Below are 18,241 nucleotides of genomic sequence, written 5' to 3'. Positions count from 1 at the left end.
TGCTGAGCAGCCAAATAGAGACTGATGCAACAGCCCCTTCTCCCCTGCCATATCACTAAGAGTAGGAGCTCCTGCAGGCCCAGCACTGGAGGGACCGTGGGAGAAGATGTTATCAAGACCCAAGAGCTGGAGCTGACCCACGCAATCCAGGCTGTGGCTGAAGAGCCACACTTGCTATTTTCAGTATTGATGGGGAATATCTTTGTCCTGGTTCTTCCCATCCAGTCTTCCATGAGTGCCTCTCATTCTCCAAGGAAGCCACTCATTAATGGAGTCAGGGGATGCAGTTTCTTTGTCTAGAGTCTTAACTGAAGAGTAGAAATGTGAATGTCAGAGCAGCATTTCAATTACACACTCATGTTTTCTCCAGTTTTTTCTGTGTATCCTGTTTGATGCTCTGAACTCTCAGGATTTAAGGGTGAAATTCTGAATTTGTTGGTTGCAGACTCAGCAAGTATATGCTGTAGGTTCCTTCTACTGCACCAGATCTAGAGGTTGGTGGAATGCACAAATGTGTAACTCTGCCTGAAAACAGCATTTCACAGTGAGGCTCCATACCTAGAAACAGTGGAACCCTGGAGTGGGAGAGGGCCGGGAATAGTCCAGGAGCATCTGGTTGAGTGGTTGTAATAGGAACCATTTGGCCTATGAACACCTGGGCTGTCGTCATTCCCAAAGGCTGGGATGGGAAAGAGGGAAGAGCTCAGGAAGTTGCCGATCAACCCCTGGTTTCAGCTCAGCCCACTGCCCACTTCTTTCCAAAAACCACACAGAGCATGCACGCATGGCTGTTTCAGCCCCTCTTCATCCCAGGCTGGCTGCCCATGCTGAGACTGCCGAGTCTAGAAAAGATGGGCTCGCCATCAAGGTTGATCAAACACAGATCCGTGAGGACTGCCAGCAGTCAAGGAAAGACAAGAACATAAATGCATGATTCACCAGGCCTCTGGATTGTGTTTTTACAAGAAAAGAATGATTCATATCTTTAGAAAAATAAAATATGGTATTATGTCCTTGAAACAAGAATAGGATCTAAAGTTTAGGAGGAGATCCCATAATTGCTGTTGTTAAATACTTAATGGATGGCTCAATAGCAGACTTAAAACAACAAAGTTAGAGGTAAATTAGTGATGTTGGAAGAGCAGGGCCAAGGGTCAGGTAATTCTTCCACAATATCAGATAGAGAGCCTAAGACATGTGGTGCTTGTGTTTGGGTGCTTACCTTAATTCCTTACATGATGTCCTCCAGTTCTATCCATGTTGCTTTCATCATTCTTTTCATTTTATGGCCTGGAATGAGTGTGGTGTTTTCTTTATCTCACTCATGTGTAGAACCTAAAAGAAAGAAAGAAGGAAAAGCCAAAGGTGGTGTCTTAGAAGTCAGATGAGGTTGCAGAGGAAAGGAGGGGTGAACATGTGGGGAAATGTTGAATAAACAATATTACATTGTAACAAGAGTAGGAAATATTGGGGTTCTAATACAACAGAAGGCATTAATGTACCATACAGCTTTCCACCTAAAAAACTGAAAGGCAGTGTTTTGGCTATTTTCACCACAAAGAGATGCTTCATGTTTGAACATATGATCTATACATGTATTGAAATAGCACATGGTAAGTCATATATATCTGTAATTTTTATGTGGATGTTAAAGAATTTTTAATTAAGTGAGTAAAATAATAGCAGGAATGGATAATGCAGAATGTTTCTAGAGCTACCAATATCTAATGCCTGGGAATTTGTGGAGGAGAAAATAGAGATGATAGAGGGAGTTAGTTGTTGAATAAATAATAAGTGAGAATTTCCAACTAATAAAAGGCCATAAGACTTTAGAAATGAAAGAGCCACCAAGTGCTAAGCCATATTGTGGTATTGTAGAAAAGTTTGGAACCTCAAGACACAGGAAAGAACCCCAAAAGTTACTGGTGAGAAAACAATTACTGTAAATATGAATTAGAACAGCCTTCTCATCAGAATCTCTGGAAACCAAAACCTCTAGTACTAGAAAGTAAAATAAAAAGTGCTTTTAAGAAGACAGTATTCCAATGGGAAGATGAAATAAAGGCATTTTGCAGATCTACTTCTTAGCAACCACAGATTATATGTACGCCGTCAGAAAGGAAAATGCCATGAATTCTAAGAAACAATAATAATACAAAAACTTTCTTTTGTTCTCTTATATTCAATATCACATAATGTTTATCTTTTATATTTTACTAATTGTTTATGGCATAAATGAATTTTTCTGGCTACAAGTTATTCAAAGAACAGTCAATGTTTTTCATTTACAAGGTTTTGGTGGATATATTTGGGAGAAATGAAATTATGATAATAGATTTGAAAATACTGAAGAGCACTTAGGTCCTGGATAGATTTCTGTTGGTTCATGGATGACTTCTCTGCTGGCAAGAGAAGAAGGAAAGGGGGAGGGAGGGCTGGGGAGATGTTGAGTAATGTTGTGTAATGGGTATTAACACTGTGTTTTATTAGTGATTTTTGATTGGCATTTAGGGAGAAGAAATGTTGCAAACCACATCCCCTCTGCCAAAGCAAAGCACGGGGTTTCCCAACAATCCTGTAAATTTGTTGCTTGTTTACACTGACAATAAGCATTATCCAAAGAATAAATTTGGGTTTTTTTGTTTTTGTAATAATGCTGTTAACTGAGTTGTGCCGTTATTATCTTGACAAAATACAACCTGTATTTCCAAGAGATCCAAGTCTCTTATCAGCATGAAGTGCAAGGGATAAATTAAAATGCGTCCCTTTGGTGACACTGCTTGTATCCTGACCCAAGTCTTAACGGCCACATCTTTTGAATTCTAGGGTCCCTGAACACTTCCTCAGGAATGTGAATGAGCTGCAGGCTCCATGCTGCACCCAAACACTCCAGGTCCTGGTGTTGGAGAGAGAAAGAGCCCCATAGCCTGGCAGCATGCTGGTCCACATCCCTGTTCCTTTGTTTTCCTGCTGCGGCCCCAGGCCGTTCCTGTCAGGGGTCCTCCTGAAGAATGTCAGAAAGCAGATATTCAGGGGACAGAGTAGCACACAGGGGGCAGTTTGGAAGGGTCTGTTAATATCCAGTCCGATCTCATTTTTTGAACCATTTCCCAACATTTCAGTTCTCAATGTAAATATTTGTTGCATTGACTTGGGTGCTTTAATTGAAGATTTCAGATGTCAGCCTCCAGTTACTGTGATATTTTTAGCTTCCTTTTTTTGCCTGAAAATTTTTGAAGAGAGACAGCTGGCTAAAAGCTGTAGAGCCAAGTTAATGTTTATACAGACCATCTTGGATGAAGATTTGATCGTTATTGATTTTCCAAATAAGCATCTTTATTCTTCTTTTAAAACATTAAATGTATAGTTCCTTGGCTGGTATGGAATCATGACAGCAAGTGGAATAGAGTTTATATATATACATATATGTGTGTGTATATATATATATATATACATATATATAAACATATGTATATATATGTTCTCAGCTATTTTACTTCTGACATGCAATTAAATCATATTTCATGAATTCAGTTTTGTCTAAAGTACTTAGATACATTCAAATATCTGGATCCTTTTCTAACAAAAAAAAAAAGCTCATCCAAATCAGTTAACTCCATAGCATGCATTAACTGAGCACCTGCTAATTGTTTAACAATGGTAATAGATGCTCTCGAGCATTCAGAAGTATAAGATACAAAAAGTTATTAAGGGGTTATAGTTTTATCAAGAAAACTTTACATAAACACACATATATCCATGTTTTATGCAACAATTATGCATATATCAGATAACTTAAAGAAGTCCTTAATGGGGAAAAATGTTTATATTATAGTGCAAAAATAGTATCCATGTATATTTTTTATACTGTGTATTTTCTCTGAATCTTTGAAGCTCCCATGTCAGTAGGAAGAATGGATGGGCTCAGAAACGTGTACAACTTTAAGTACATTCTAATTATACCTCTATCACCTTTCTACTAGAGCTCTAGACTTGCTTGGCCTCGTGGACAGCAAGAGACACAAATGTTATCTCTGCGTTCTTTTCAGCTTTGTGCTTTTTCAATTTTCATGCGATTTAATGCAATATTTACTCTCTATCTGTGCTGATCAAAAAATTATGTCATGGTCGAGTAATTCAGGGATGAGGGAAGTGAACGCAGGTTCCACTCACAGAGTAGGCTAAATAAAAGTTAAAGAATGCCAAGAGAAAGCAGGCACCATTGTGACAAAGATGCTGAGAAAGGAGAAAGGAGTGTAATGGGGAAAGAAAAGAGAGGGGAAAGCAATAAGAGACCAGCATGGGGATTTGCACATACCAAGCACCAACCAAGGGTCTGAGTGGAAGCTGGCTTGGTGGGATTCTGAGCTCCTCATCTGAAAATTGGAGAACAGGGCTGGACAGTTAGATCCATGGTGACCTCAGGACGGGCTGCGAGTTCCCCGTGTACAGGAGCAGGTGTTTTATTTAGTGGTGACTAGCACGTTTGCTGTGGTATGAAAATGTCATGAATCATGAGTTCACACAGTTGGTGTTGACTGTGCTCTTTAGGTGCTGAACACATAGAAGAGAACCAAATCCTTGCCCTCCTGGAGCTCACCTAGTCAGCGAGCGAGAGGCATGGTACACACGCTAAATCCCCACCTATCCAGCATGTCAAGAGCAGAAGGCGCAAAGAGAAGAAGAGCGCAGGAGTTCTAGTGTTAGTAAGGGGACCATGAGGGAACTTATGTGATGGCTGGTTTTCTAGGACTGCTGTGCTGATAATAATGGACACAAATGGCTAGAGTGAAAAATCAATGAATTATTATCATGGTGTTTGCAGCAATGAAGAGGGAAGGGAGCAAGTCTGGGGAGGAAAAACTATCTGAGAGGACTAGTGAAGGCTCAGTCGGGGGTCACCATGATGGATGGCATCTAATGTAAAAGAGATAAAGGAGGGAGATAATGAAGACTTTCAAACAGGCCATCAGAAAGTGGGAGATTGAGAAAGGAAGTTTAAGAAGTGCCCAGACCTTAACCTGAAAAAGAAAAATAACATACAGGCTGAATTGTGACACTTTTAGAGAAAACATGAACCTGAAGATTTTGGGGTGTCTGGGATCAAAGTCATACAACACTGAAGCCAAAGGGTTAGTTTGGAGAGTCTCTTATCTGACTTGCAGTAAGTAAGGGTTTGTAGCCACAGGATTGTATCTTTCTGTGCTCAGGCTTACTGTGGGTAGACTGGCTGCATTTATCTTCTCACTTAGCCGCATCACCTCATTTCACTCTCGTTTTTGGACTCAGATAATAATAGTAGACAGTGTAGAAATAAAAGACATTAAAATATTATGAAAAATATTAATTAAAATATTCATTAAAATATTATGAAAAACTCATGACAGTATATCCACAGCTTATATACAATTAATAAGTTCATAAGTGATATAGATTATCATATTTCACCCAGGAAAAATAGAATACCAGAATAATCCTGTATCTATAGAAGAAATTAAATTTGTAGGAAAACTCTTCCAACAAAGAAAATGCTAGGTCCAAATGGTATAATGCAAGTTCTCCCAAATATTTAAGAAATAAATAATACCAAATAAATGCAGGCTTTCCCAGCAAATAGAAAAGAAGCACCCTCCAAAGCACATTAGGAGTCTAGCAGTGCCATAATTTAAAAGGCAAATAAACACTAGATAAGAAAACTTCCAACTAATAGCCCCCATGAACAAAAATCCCTAACTATTTTCAAATCAAGTCCAACAAAATATAATAATGGTACTAAATCATGACCAGGTGGGGATTATTTGAGGAATGCAAATTTGGCTCAATAATACATACACATACATACAAACAATTAATGGTGAAAGAACGCATCCTTTTCCCTAAAATTGGAAGCAAAACAAAGATTCTTAACACTTGTAATCAATGTTAAAAGATATCATAATTATAATATAGCCAAGAAAAATAAGTAAGATGTAAAGATCATTGGAAAGGAAATAATAAAGCTAACTTTATTCACAGATAACCTGAATTCTATGTTGACAATGACAGAGAAACTACTTTAAAAGACTACTAAACAAATTTATGAGAGTTTTAGAATATAAGGTCTGTATACAAATCTCTTTATATTAACAATGCATAATAAAAAGCTTAAATTTAAAACTAACACCACTTAAAATAGCATCAAATAGTATAAAATACTTAGAAATAAATCTAGGAAAATACATTCCATATTTCTGCTTAAAACTGTAAAACATCAGTAATAAAAGTAACAAAAAATAAATTGAAAGAGATTCTGTTTTAATAGATTGGATTTTTTTGATGCTAAAATATTAGTTCTACCCAACCTATTTTATAGATTTCACATAGTACTAATAAAAACTTCAGTAGGTTGTGTGTGTGGTGGGGGGAGTAAAATGGCAAATTGATGCTGAAATTCTCAGCAATGCAAAGGACCTAAAATAGATAAAATAACTTTGCAAGTGAAAATCAACCCATCCCCTTATACCACGCCCCCCCAAAAAAATTTATTTGAGATTGATTATAATCCTAAAATATAAAGCTCTTAAATTAAAAAAAAAATAAGAGATCTATGTGACCTTATATTAGGCAAAGATTTATTAGGATATAAAAAAAAACCCAAAATGATAGGAGAAAAAGAAGATAAACTGAGCTTCCACACTATGTGAAATAGCTTCTCTTTGAAAGATTGTTGGGCAAAAAAAATTTAATAAGGAAACTAGATCCAGGCCATACATGTTAGGACTACCCCACCTCTCTTTTATTTTGTTCTTTTCTTTCTTCTTTCTCATTTTTTGGAAAGGTAGATTTAACAAAAAAAAAGGAGAGAGAGAGAAGGTCTCCCATCTGCTGTTTCACTAGAAAATTAAATAGTGCTCATTTCGACAGCACGTACACTAAAACTGGAACAATACAGAGCAGGTTAGCATCGTCTGTGCATAAGGATGACACTAGAAAGTTAATAACAAACCTCGGACTAGGGGAAAATGCTATCAAAATACATACATGAGAAAGGAATTATATATCTAGAATACTTACAAATGATCACAAAGAATCCATGATACAAAATGTGGACAACAGATATGAGCAGATATGATATCAGAAGACATTCTAAAGTAAAGAAGGACATGAGCCCTCAGCATCATTAGCAACCCAGAAGAACAGAATTGAGAGAATGATAACATGTTGCTCTGTACTTGATAGAAGCTTTTAAGAACTGGCTATGGCACGTGCGAGTGACAGTAAGAAACAGCTGACACATGTATATTGTTGGTGGGAATGTAACATGCTATATCCCACCAAAAGTTGGCTTTGAAAAAAACAACTTGGTAGTTTCTCGTAACATTCACCATAATGCCTTAAATCCAGCAATCCTGTTTATAGGTCCTAATATGTGAGAAATGAAAATACAGCACTACACAGAACTATACATGAATGTTTATAAAAGCTTTACTCATTATCTCTTCAAACTGGAAACCACTCCAAAGTGTCTCAATCAGCAAGCAGTTGCACAAATTGTGATACAGCCATATCATGGAGTCGTACTTGGCAATAAAAGTGGAATGAACTATCGATGCATCAGACAACTTGGATGGCTCTCAGAAGCTGCGTGCTTCGTGACAGATGCCAGGTACAGAAGGCTACATCCTACACATTCCAATAATACGCCATTCTGTTGAAGGCAAAAGTTTTAGAACTGAAGTCAGATGCGTGGTCCCCAAGGCTGCTGATGGGGGAGGGAATTTGTAACAAAGAAACGAAAAGAAAATGCACAGGGTCGTTATCTCTTTATTTTGGTGATGGTTGTACAACCCACAGCATTATGAATTTTGAAAGAGTGACTAACAATTTCGTTGTCTGTAAATTTAACTTGAGCTAATCTAACTTTCAAAAGTTGGAAAAAATCTCTGTGACAAAAGATAACATAAGCTTTGAAAGCCTGTTATCAAAACAAATTTTTGAAAACCATTAGAAATCGAAAAACTATAGACTGGGAATTTTCCTGCAAGATTTCAGTATAGCTAACATTAAAATAGCAATGTATTCTTTCACTATCAAGTCCTTTAGAGCACCCAGACATCACCTTTTGCAACTAACTTCATATTTAGGTTGATTGCCAAACTTCCAGACTAACCTGTACCACCCCCCTCTTGTCTTTCCTATAACAGTAGGGACTGTATTTCTTTTCCTGACTGACCTTGTTCATTGTACTGTCAGTTGCAATTTTTCTGCCAGCTCAGAAACAATACTGCTTTTTCATTTTTACATTATCTTCAATCTCTACATTTCAATCACATGCTTAATGATGATCAAAATGGGCTCAACTTGGCATTAAAACCAACTACTCTCCCTCGATTCCAGTTTTCCCACTGGTTAGTAGCCTCTTCTTTCTTTGAGTTAATTATTCCAAAAAGTTGTTGCTGTTTTACTTGGTATCTCAGTTTCGTTCTGCCCCACTCACTCCTCCGTACGCTCCAATATGGCCTTTGCTCTTGACATATTGAAGTGGTTTTCATGGCAGTTATTAATAACCTCTATGTAAAGAAATTTAAGGGATTTTTGCTAGTTCATCTTTCTCAACTTTGCAGCAACACTCATTTTTAGCAGCCTTCTCCTTGAAGCTTTTTCTCTTTTCCTTCCTGTCACCTTTCCTCAACTTTACGGGGTGGAATTATCTTCTCACATCCACTTTCCTCAAGCCCCCGCACCAGGACCTGGTTTCTCTTAACCTTTTCTACTTAGCTGTAGGTAGTCTCAGAAACACCATCCAAATGTTGGAGAGTTTCACATTTGTTTCTCTGGCTCATACTCTTCTGAACTCCCTATTCATTGATCTCATTTGCTTACCTGAGCACAGCTGGCTGGGTGGGAACTCAGCACGTCCCAAGCTGAATTCCTCTCCGTCTTTCTCCAGACCTGGTTTCTGTGCCACCCTTTCCCTCTTGGAGTTGCCACGCTGGAAAGTCACAAGTCACCAATGCCCAATTCTTTTGCTCATACCCTCAATTCAATTCATTTGGGAGTTCTGTTAACTCTAAAACAGGCCCTGAATCCAACCACTCACACAAGCACCCCTGCAGCTGTCCTTATCTAAATCTTTGTCATCTCTTTTCCACTCCTAAAATGTCCTCAGATGGATTCCACTGAACCCATTTGGGCTCGCTTACAAATCTTTTTCAGTGCAGCCAGAATATTCTTTTTGTTGTGTTATGTTGTGTTGTTTTGTTTTTATTTTTCATAATACAGTTCCATAGGCTCAGACATTTTCTCTTCCATCCGCACCATTTCCCCTCCCTTCACTGTTTTCCTTTAAAAGTAGCTCATCCTACCACTTGACCCTTCTGAATATTGACTCACCTGTGACTTCTGACTTGACGTTGTTCCTAAGGCCAGCCTTCTTCATGAGGCCTGTGAAAATGTGCCTGTTCGGACCTCTTTCTGTATTTTTCGTCTTCTTTCCCCCTTCTTTGTTTACACGCTTCCCCTGTCTGACCATCACACCTTTGCCCTTGCAGACGCCTTGCCAACTTACACACATGGAGACATACCCGATCTGCTTTTTCCTCCTTCTCCTTCATGCCTCACTTTAAATAGTTCCCCCTTCAAGAAGCCTTCTCTAATCTGAAGCTCCGTTTAATTCATCACAGTTTTACGTATTTTTGTGTTACATATATTTCGTATGAACTTGTTAGCTATGGTTTGGTGGATATCTGCTTCTTTCACTATTATGGGAAGGCTTTGAGGGCAGAAACTATACCTGTTTTATATATATATATTCATATTCATGAATATTCATTCATATATATGTGAATGATATATATATGCATTTCACCGATCCTTGCATCATTTTGTGGCACATAATCAAAGAACCTGCAGTGATTGTTAATATAATAAAGTTTATGTATACGCTACATGAAAGCCCCTTTAACTGGTTTTGAAGCATTTACTTACCCTCTGAAAGACTGAGATGGCTGGAAAAGTCTGTGCACATAAAGGGTACTTCAAGTAATGACTGCCTGCTTTGGTGTCCACTTCTACCAAATGAGAGATGATTCTTGCAGTTAGTCAAGCACTGACCAGGTTTCTTTGGGCCTGCTTTTGAGGAGTTTCCAGGTTCCACTTGCTATACTCATGGCTCCTGTTGCTCCTTTGACACTGAATGAGCTGGGGGAAGCTGGGCTGTTCTGGATTTGCCTCTTGGGCCCTTACACCATGTGCATAAAACAAAGTAGGGCATCACATTCCATCCCTCAGGCTTTGCTCTATGTTTGAGCCCATTTGGAAATTGTTATCTGATAGGACTCCTTTAAAAAAGCTATTCTTTATAAAATAAAACAATTTAATGCTAGAATAATTTAAAGCCAAATGCATGGTGTTATCAAACTCAGAATTTGTTACAAAAGGACCTATTTGTGCTGGTAAAAGCTTCCTTGATGTCTAGCCTTCTATTTAAATGCAAATAAATATGCCTAAAGGGAGAATCTTAAATCTTCCTTTCTCCATCAAGTAAATCTCAACTTTGAAACAAAACTAATTTATATTTGTATTCATTCCTTTTGCTGGATCAAACCAAATGCCTATCATGGTATATGTGGGCACTGTGTAAGGAACTTGGGATTGCTCAAAACAGAGGATCCTACAGGAGCCCACAGAGTGGGAGATGGGGGCAGGAGCATTGGTGATTAAACATTTGCCAGGGGGCTTCCAAAAGCTCCATGAGAATCCATAATTCCATCTTTCCGTGAACTTTTTGAAGCCCCTCATTAACCTCTGCACAGTACCCATGTGCTGTGACAGGTATCCAGGTAGGAGAGGGCAGCACACAGTGAAGGAAGGGCAGGGGCACAGAGAGGAAAGACCTCAGAGAGGAAGCGACGTATTGGAAACTCACCAGTGCTTTCATTCTTTTACAGTAAGCCTGTGAAGGTGACTCCATCATATTCACCGGCGGTTCAAATTTTTTTATTGGCTAGTCTAATAAAAGTTTAATTGAATTCCGTCCTCAGTAGAACCATAAAACAAAATTCAACTTTAGGCATAGAGTGGCTCTCTTGAACCTAAAATTTGATAACTTGTTCCAGAATGTGTAGGACAGAATAACTCAAATCAAGGACATCACATATAATTTGAGATTTAGCATCACAATGCCTGTAAGTCTTGTAACATGATCCCTGAGACTGCTTTAGGAGCAAATGAAACAAACAAAGAGCTACACAAATATCCTAGAATATTTGATTTAATATAATCCTAGTGAGAATCAGATACCAAACCAGTCATTTAGGAAGCATCTCTAATGTACTTAATTCTGGATCGATAGTGTTTTATCGCTTTTATATCAAGTTTGCTGTCACTAGCCTCCAAGGTAGCTTTAATTGTAAAGCTATTATTAAAAACATGTTTCAAAGTCAGGCCTTACACTGCACATTTTCTGACATGAAGAGCCCTCTTGATTGTTCCCTGAAAGTGTCTTCCATTGTGGGGGGAGATGGAATAGATTTCAGGAAATTTGCACCTCCAGAATGAGAGGGCGGAGAGAGAGACAGATAGAAAGACACTGGGGAAGGGGGAGAGGCTCCTGCAAGGATCTGTAAAGTCTGTTGAACATTGCTTAAAACATGACTGACTACTCTTTCCTACAAAGACCTCATTAGAAAGTAAAAAAAACTTCAAGAAATCTTGTGCCTAATCTCTTGTCATTAAGGATGAAATTGTCCCAATGATATTGACTCCTTCTCACCTAGGCAGAACTTCTGTGACCTGCAGAACCCCACGTGGTTGTGTCCTTGGCTGACTCTGGGGCCTCATCCCTCTCTAAGCCTCACCTCCCTCACACTGGTCTCCCCTGAGATACTCCATCCTCATCTCAGTCTTCAAATGACTCACAGAGGAAAGACCTTCCCAGGCCACCTTATCAAAGTTGCACCTTCCTCTGGGCACATGAGGTGAGCAATTTAAGCTGCTGCTTGGGACTCCCCTATCTCATATTAGAGTACCTGCTCTAGTCCTAAGTACTCTGCTTCCTATCCAGCTTCCTGCTGCTGCACCTGGGAGGCAGCAGAGCAGCATCAGTCTGAGATGTGGGAAAAACAGACAGAGCTTTTGGTTCCTGGCTTTAAACTAGCCCAGCCAGGCTATTGTGAGCATACCAGCAAGGTCTCTCTCTCTCTCTCTCTCTCTCTCTCTCTCTCTCTTTGTGTGTGTGCCTTTCAAATTAAAAAAAAAAATCTGTGAAAATGAAGGGGCACACACTCTAAGAACTCCAAGCCTTGTTTTATTAAGCCTTCCCCCGTTACTCTTTATCCCTTTTATGCTGTGTCAATTTCCTTTGTAACAACACCATCATACCTAATGTTAAACTGTCAGTCTCTCCCTACTTAATGAGCAAGCTTCTTGAGACTGGGCATTTATCAAAGTTGGTCACCATTGTGCCTGCTAGAACCTAAAAGGGTACTCAGCATGTGAGGGACCCTCCGTAACCACTTTAGTGACCTCTATCAGGCCCTCTGTCTTTCGCTGGCTTCTTTCAAGAGCTATTCATTCCAAATCACTTAGAATTCTTCACACCTTCCCGCCCTGGGGTGTTTGGTGTGAACAGGGTCCTGCTCATAGGAAACACTTCCTGGCATTGGCATATGATGACCACTGTGTGCTATGCCTTGTGGATTTCTTCTCATGCATGTGAATGATGGAGGCATTGTCTGAAATATAAGAAATGTTGCTCATAACTATTTTTTATGAGTTCTCATGTGCCGTTTCACTCTTTGGATGCCTCCAGGGGTCTGAAGGTGGGAACAGAGAATACCCTGCAGGCCTCCCTGTGTGGACGTGAGGGCGTTACTACCTAAGCTAGCACCTGCTTCCTCCCAGAGTATGCAGCAGCATGGGCAGAGTCAGGATTCAAACCCTGGCACCCCAGTGTGGGATGCAGTAGTGTTAACTGGCAGGCCAAACCCTTGTCCCACACAGCGATTTTTGAACTTTCTTTAGGGTCACTAGGACCAGACAGGAAAAAAAAATTATGTGAATGGACAGAAAAACCAAGAGGTTTGAATTTTAACCTGAACTCTGCTCTGGTCCATGGAGATTAGTTGTTTAGAATTCTTTGTGGGCCTCAAATTTCCAGCCAGACAGGCATACATTGCATTGTTCCTGCATACCTCAGTACTTCAGCTGTTTAGTGAGAGTAGTAAGGTGCCTGCCTCCCAGTGTTGGTGTGACAACAGTCACCCAGCACAGTGTCTGGCCCAAGGCACCCCGGCAATGTTAACTATTGTTATTAGAATTTCCATGTAATTCCCTGACACAATCTATATTGTCAATCTACTTCACATACAGCTGTTTTGTGAAACTTCTCTATCAGAAAAAAGGCATCAAGCCATGCTTTAGGTCTCTCCTTATAGCATACATACACTCATATATGCAGACCTAAAGACAGAGTACAAGCAAGAAAAAAAGTATATGTGTATATATATGTGTGTGTGTTACCGGACATCTAAGTGATTTTTGTTTTTTTAAGGTTTTGTGTTTTTGTAGGTTTTTGTTTTGTTTTGTTTTTTTCCCCTGGCTGTATTTCCTGGATTTTGTATAGAAACTTCGAAGTCATCTTTGAAAAGTAATGCCAATTACTCATTTTGCACCTCCATGTCACAAAGTAAAATTGATGAGCAGCAAAAAAAAAAAATCTCTTCTTTGTTAACTTTACTTTCATCCTTAAGTTTATAGCCAAATTAAAAACAAATGTTCTTTTTTGGCATGTAGCAAATGATTGCACAACACACATAGCTAGTTCTGAAATCTAAATTACATCTGCTTCTGGAATTTTAAACTTAAGTTATTTTCATCTTTGATATTTGTATTATTTTGTGTATTTGGGCTATAGCATTGTATATTTTAATAGTAGGTTTTTTTTAATATAATTGATATATGAACTGTGTATCCAAAAGGCTAAACAAAATAAAAACCATAAATTGCCAGAATGGAATGTTCATAAAATGTTTCCAAATTGGAGCTGTTTGCTTTGCATCTTCGTATGCACATCTTTAACTATAATCCCCAAGTAAGAAAACATTGCTGAATCTTTAAGATATTTAGAAATTCAAAAATAAAATAGCAGCCTGAATCATAAAAAGAACTGATGCATAAACCTTTTATTTAATATACAATGTCAGTCTTTAGGGGAACAAAATAGATGTTTGCAAATGCCAGGGTACTTCAGAAAGTTTGTGGGAAAAAAATGCAATTGAAATATAACTTTACATTTGTGCCAAAAAAATTACCTTGGATCCCACACATGGTTATTTAAAGGTCTGCATATTCCATAAACTCTTTGAAGACCCCATGTATGTGTATGTATGCTTATTTATAATACACGTAAGTAGTTAAGTAATATGAACTCGTTATAGAAATTCAAAGAAATGCCACTAAACATGAGAAGAAAAACCACATGTGTCCATAGCATGCCCATATCTGAGTGTGTGAGAAACATGCCAGAAATGAATGCAGACACTTGATGCCTCAGGGCTGTTGCTGAAGAATTTTCCCCTAGATGACTTTGCAAGGGACTCTTAAATGTTACATCCAACATGGAGATGTGGTAGCCCGGCCTCTGCTCTCCCTTCCCCACTCTTCTTTAGAACTCTCTGGCTCTCCTATTGGAAGTTCAGCACAAATACTGCGATACCTTAGCGATATCTTAATGTTTCTTTCAGGCCCTGTCTGGTTGTTTTTATTTTTAACTTCTCTGTTCTTTCTTTCAAATGTTAACAGGTCAGCCAAATCTTCTGTCTTTCATTTTATATGTTCGGCTTTCCAACCTCTGTGTAATGGTTGTGCTAAAAAAGAAAAAAAGAAAAACCTCAAATACATTATAAATTTGTTAGTGATCACTGTAAATCTTCTAAATGGGCAAAAAGAATGGAGATGTGTTGTGGCTCCTGAGAAGGAGTTGGTTTGTTCATTTGGGTTTTTGGTTTCTGGAGATGGTTGGGGGAAAGCGGCGGTGGTGCCAACTTCTGTATTTCCTGAATTCTCTCATTTGCTTACAAGTCTGTGGACTAAGGAGAGTTCAGAGAGAACAGTCTGTCTTAGCTTTCCCCCGACCGAGGTTTGGGAGAGGAGGTGTTGAGGTTTCTCCTTCTACTTGATTCCTAGAGCTTGCAGCCCCTGAAAAGTGGGTATTGGATCTGTGCAGGGCTTAACTCTGAAGTCCTTGAGCGTTAGCCAGCTCCATCTTCACAGCACCAGACCAGAGGCTGCCAAAGCAGCAGAAGGGGAAAAAGCCTGGGCCTGCCCAGAAGGCGCTAGATGAGGCTCTCTGGCATCTGCTTTTTGGGGAAAAAGAGGGAGATAAGTAAATGATCACATGCAAAATATGCAACACTAGGATTGTGAAGACAAGAAGTAAATGAAGGAAACATTAATTACCTAGATAACTATCTGTCAAGGTCAATTTTTTTTTTTTAAATACAATGAAAATAAGTGACTGGCTTGAAGAATGGTCTGCACACAGTATGAACTGGAACTTCACTTCCACTTCTGGCACAACCTGGGAGGCAACAATGCTAGCTCAAGAACATAAGTTCCTGGAGCCCAGTTTATTGTCTCAATGGCTAAATCCTCACCCAGCAAGCACCAGGATCCCAAACGGGTGCTGGTTCACGTCCCACCTGTTCTACTTCCCATCCAGTTCCCTGCTTACGGATTGAGAAAGCAGTAGAAGATGGCCAGAGCCTTGGGACCCTGCACCCATGTGGGAGATCTGGAAGAAACTCCTGGCTTCATATCAGCTCAGTTCCGGCCACTGTGGCCCTTTGGGGAGTGAGCCAGTTAATGGAACATAAGCTCCTACCACCCACATGAGAGACCTAGATTCATTTCCTGGCTCCTGGTTTTGGCCCAGCCTAACCATGACTGTTGCATTTGGGCAGTGAGTCAGTATATATGACAGATCTCTATTTCTGATCTCTCTGCCTTTCAAATAATTCAAAGTAAATAAATAAATAAGTAAATGAAATTGTCTATTAAATCCGGAAAATATAAACGCGCAAATAATTGGCACACCAAGTGTATAATTAAAAACTTTTTTCATCTCTCTTCTCTGAATGGTACGGGTTTAATCCTCCTAAAATTTGGGTTAAAATTGTGATAAGTTGTGAGAAAAATTCAAACTTTTCCATAATATTAAAGAACCCCAGTGCGAGACAACCTAGTGCTGAAAGCTAACAGTGCTTCAACAGGGAGCAAGAATAATTTATGCAATTCACTGGGCTGTGAGGTGGTATTATCTTTTCATTGAGCTAAATATTGGGAAAATACTATTTCCTTTTAATTTTATACCTATGGATGTTTAAAGTGGCAATTTAACACACCCTTCTAGTTTGAATTGCCTCCCAACAACACATAAAGCTGAATTCAACCAAGCGTCAGCATCTTACTACTTACAAGGTGAAGTGCAAGGTGCCCTGTGAACCGTGATCCCCCGCCCCTCCCTGCCGCTTACCCCGCTAACCTCCTCTGGATCCTCTCCAAGCTACCCTTAGGCGGTGCATCTATTGCCCTTCCCGCTGGCTGTATCAGACTTACCTGTGTAGACACTAGCTTTCACTTCCAGCCCTTACATCCTCCCGGGCTTCCGACTGCTCTAATTGAGCTGGAAAATAACTGGCGCTCACTCCTGCAGCCTAGCTCTAAGGAGCTAAGCCCAGTGATGTCGTGAAACCGCATGTTTCTCTACTCTGCCTGGTCCTCATCCTGACTCCAGGCCCAGCTTCCTTAGTGATACCCTCTGTGTTTAGCATTAGCTGAGCATTCCTTGTGACTTTGGCCACATCCTGAAAAATTTGCTATCATTGATGCCAAGGTAGCTTCTGTCTGAAGTATTTCCACAGTGGACCAGAGAAACCAGATTTCCCCTTCTGTCCTGACTGCTCCTCCTCCTAAGTGCTCCTCGGCTGCTTTCTTCATGGCTGGCTGGCTGACAGAAAATGGTCATTTAACCAGCACATGACTGTATGGTTACCTTCCTTCTAACCTGAAACCCTGATTGGAGTCTCCAGCCATGGGTTTGCCCTTCTTTCTGCTTCTCACTTTTCCCTCATGTTCCCTGTCTGATAGCTATGACTCATTCAGTAATGAGTTTGGAGGAAGAAAGGCACCGTTAGGAAGTAAAGATGAAGTAAAGATGTGGCTAATTATTAAAGTGACAGGTAACTTTCTGCCAACATGAATGATAAAAACGATGAGAATGCCTTGTGTTGGTGTGGGCGTGGAGGGCCTTTCCCATGGCTAGCAGTGTCCGTGGTGCCTGTGAAGAGGTGGCACAAGGAGGCCAGGTCCTGAGACCTGGGGCCAGGCTCCCATAAGACTTTGAGCCTCTTTCTTCTTGCTGAAATACGTTTATACATGAGTGTGAGTATGTCTTTAGGTCCAGGAGTTTCATTTCATGAAATTTCATCAAGATCTTAAGGAGATGTGTCCAAAGATATTTATAATAGGACATAGGAATATAGCACATTACTTCAATGGAATGTAACTGAAAAATTAACAATATCAAAATACAAATATGTACAAATATATTCACATACATGGGAATATATCTAAACTGTTTTGCTAGTTTTTTAAAAGTGATATTATAGTACAATTTCACCTTCATAATTTAAAACCTACATGTGCTATACATGCATATACATACACTCCTATTTAAGGAATATATATGTCATATATACTCATATATGTTTACAAATAACTTTGGAAGGACAAATACCAAAAATTCACAATATAATCTCTGGGTTCCAGTTTGATGTAAACTTTTGTGTTCTGTGTTTTCTAATTTTTTTGCACTTAACAAACATCATTTTATGAACAGACAGAATTAAGCTATTTAAAACTATATTCAATATAAAAATATACAGATATGAAATAGTCTATTTATGTCAACTTCCATAGTTAATAATTAAACTCTGGAAACAGGTAGTAATGGTTATAACAATCACTGCCATTTACTGAGCATTTGCCAAAGGCGTTGGATTTTTTTTACATGTAGTCTTAACAAAATATTTGTAATAATTTCATAAGGCAAAAAATATTCACCTAGCAAGAAGCATAGTCAGAATTTGAATTCTATTTTGTTTTCCTCCAAAGCCATTCTTTTTTTTTTTTCTTTTAAAGAGTGATAAACAAAGAGTGGGAAAGTAGAGAGGTCGTCCATCCACTGGTTCACTACCCAAGT

The 18,241-nt window shown here is 39.2% G+C and overlaps 1 protein-coding gene and 1 non-coding gene across 2 annotated transcripts in view; both read left to right on the top strand.

Moving 5' to 3' along the window:
• Positions 1-18,241, top strand: part of KIF6 (kinesin family member 6) — a 361,582-nt gene that overhangs the window by 140,205 nt on the left and 203,136 nt on the right. The window lies entirely within an intron of this gene.
• LOC121158836 lies at positions 6,888-6,994 on the top strand. The gene has a single exon (XR_005884226.1). It is a non-coding gene; the product is annotated as a U6 spliceosomal RNA (small nuclear RNA).

The sequence above is a fragment of the Ochotona curzoniae genome, unplaced genomic scaffold (assembly GCF_017591425.1).
Source record: "Ochotona curzoniae isolate NIBS_2020 unplaced genomic scaffold, NIBS_Ocur_1.0 contig_3819, whole genome shotgun sequence".
NCBI lineage: Eukaryota > Metazoa > Chordata > Mammalia > Lagomorpha > Ochotonidae > Ochotona > Ochotona curzoniae.
This window is presented reverse-complemented; position numbering and strand designations above follow the sequence as displayed.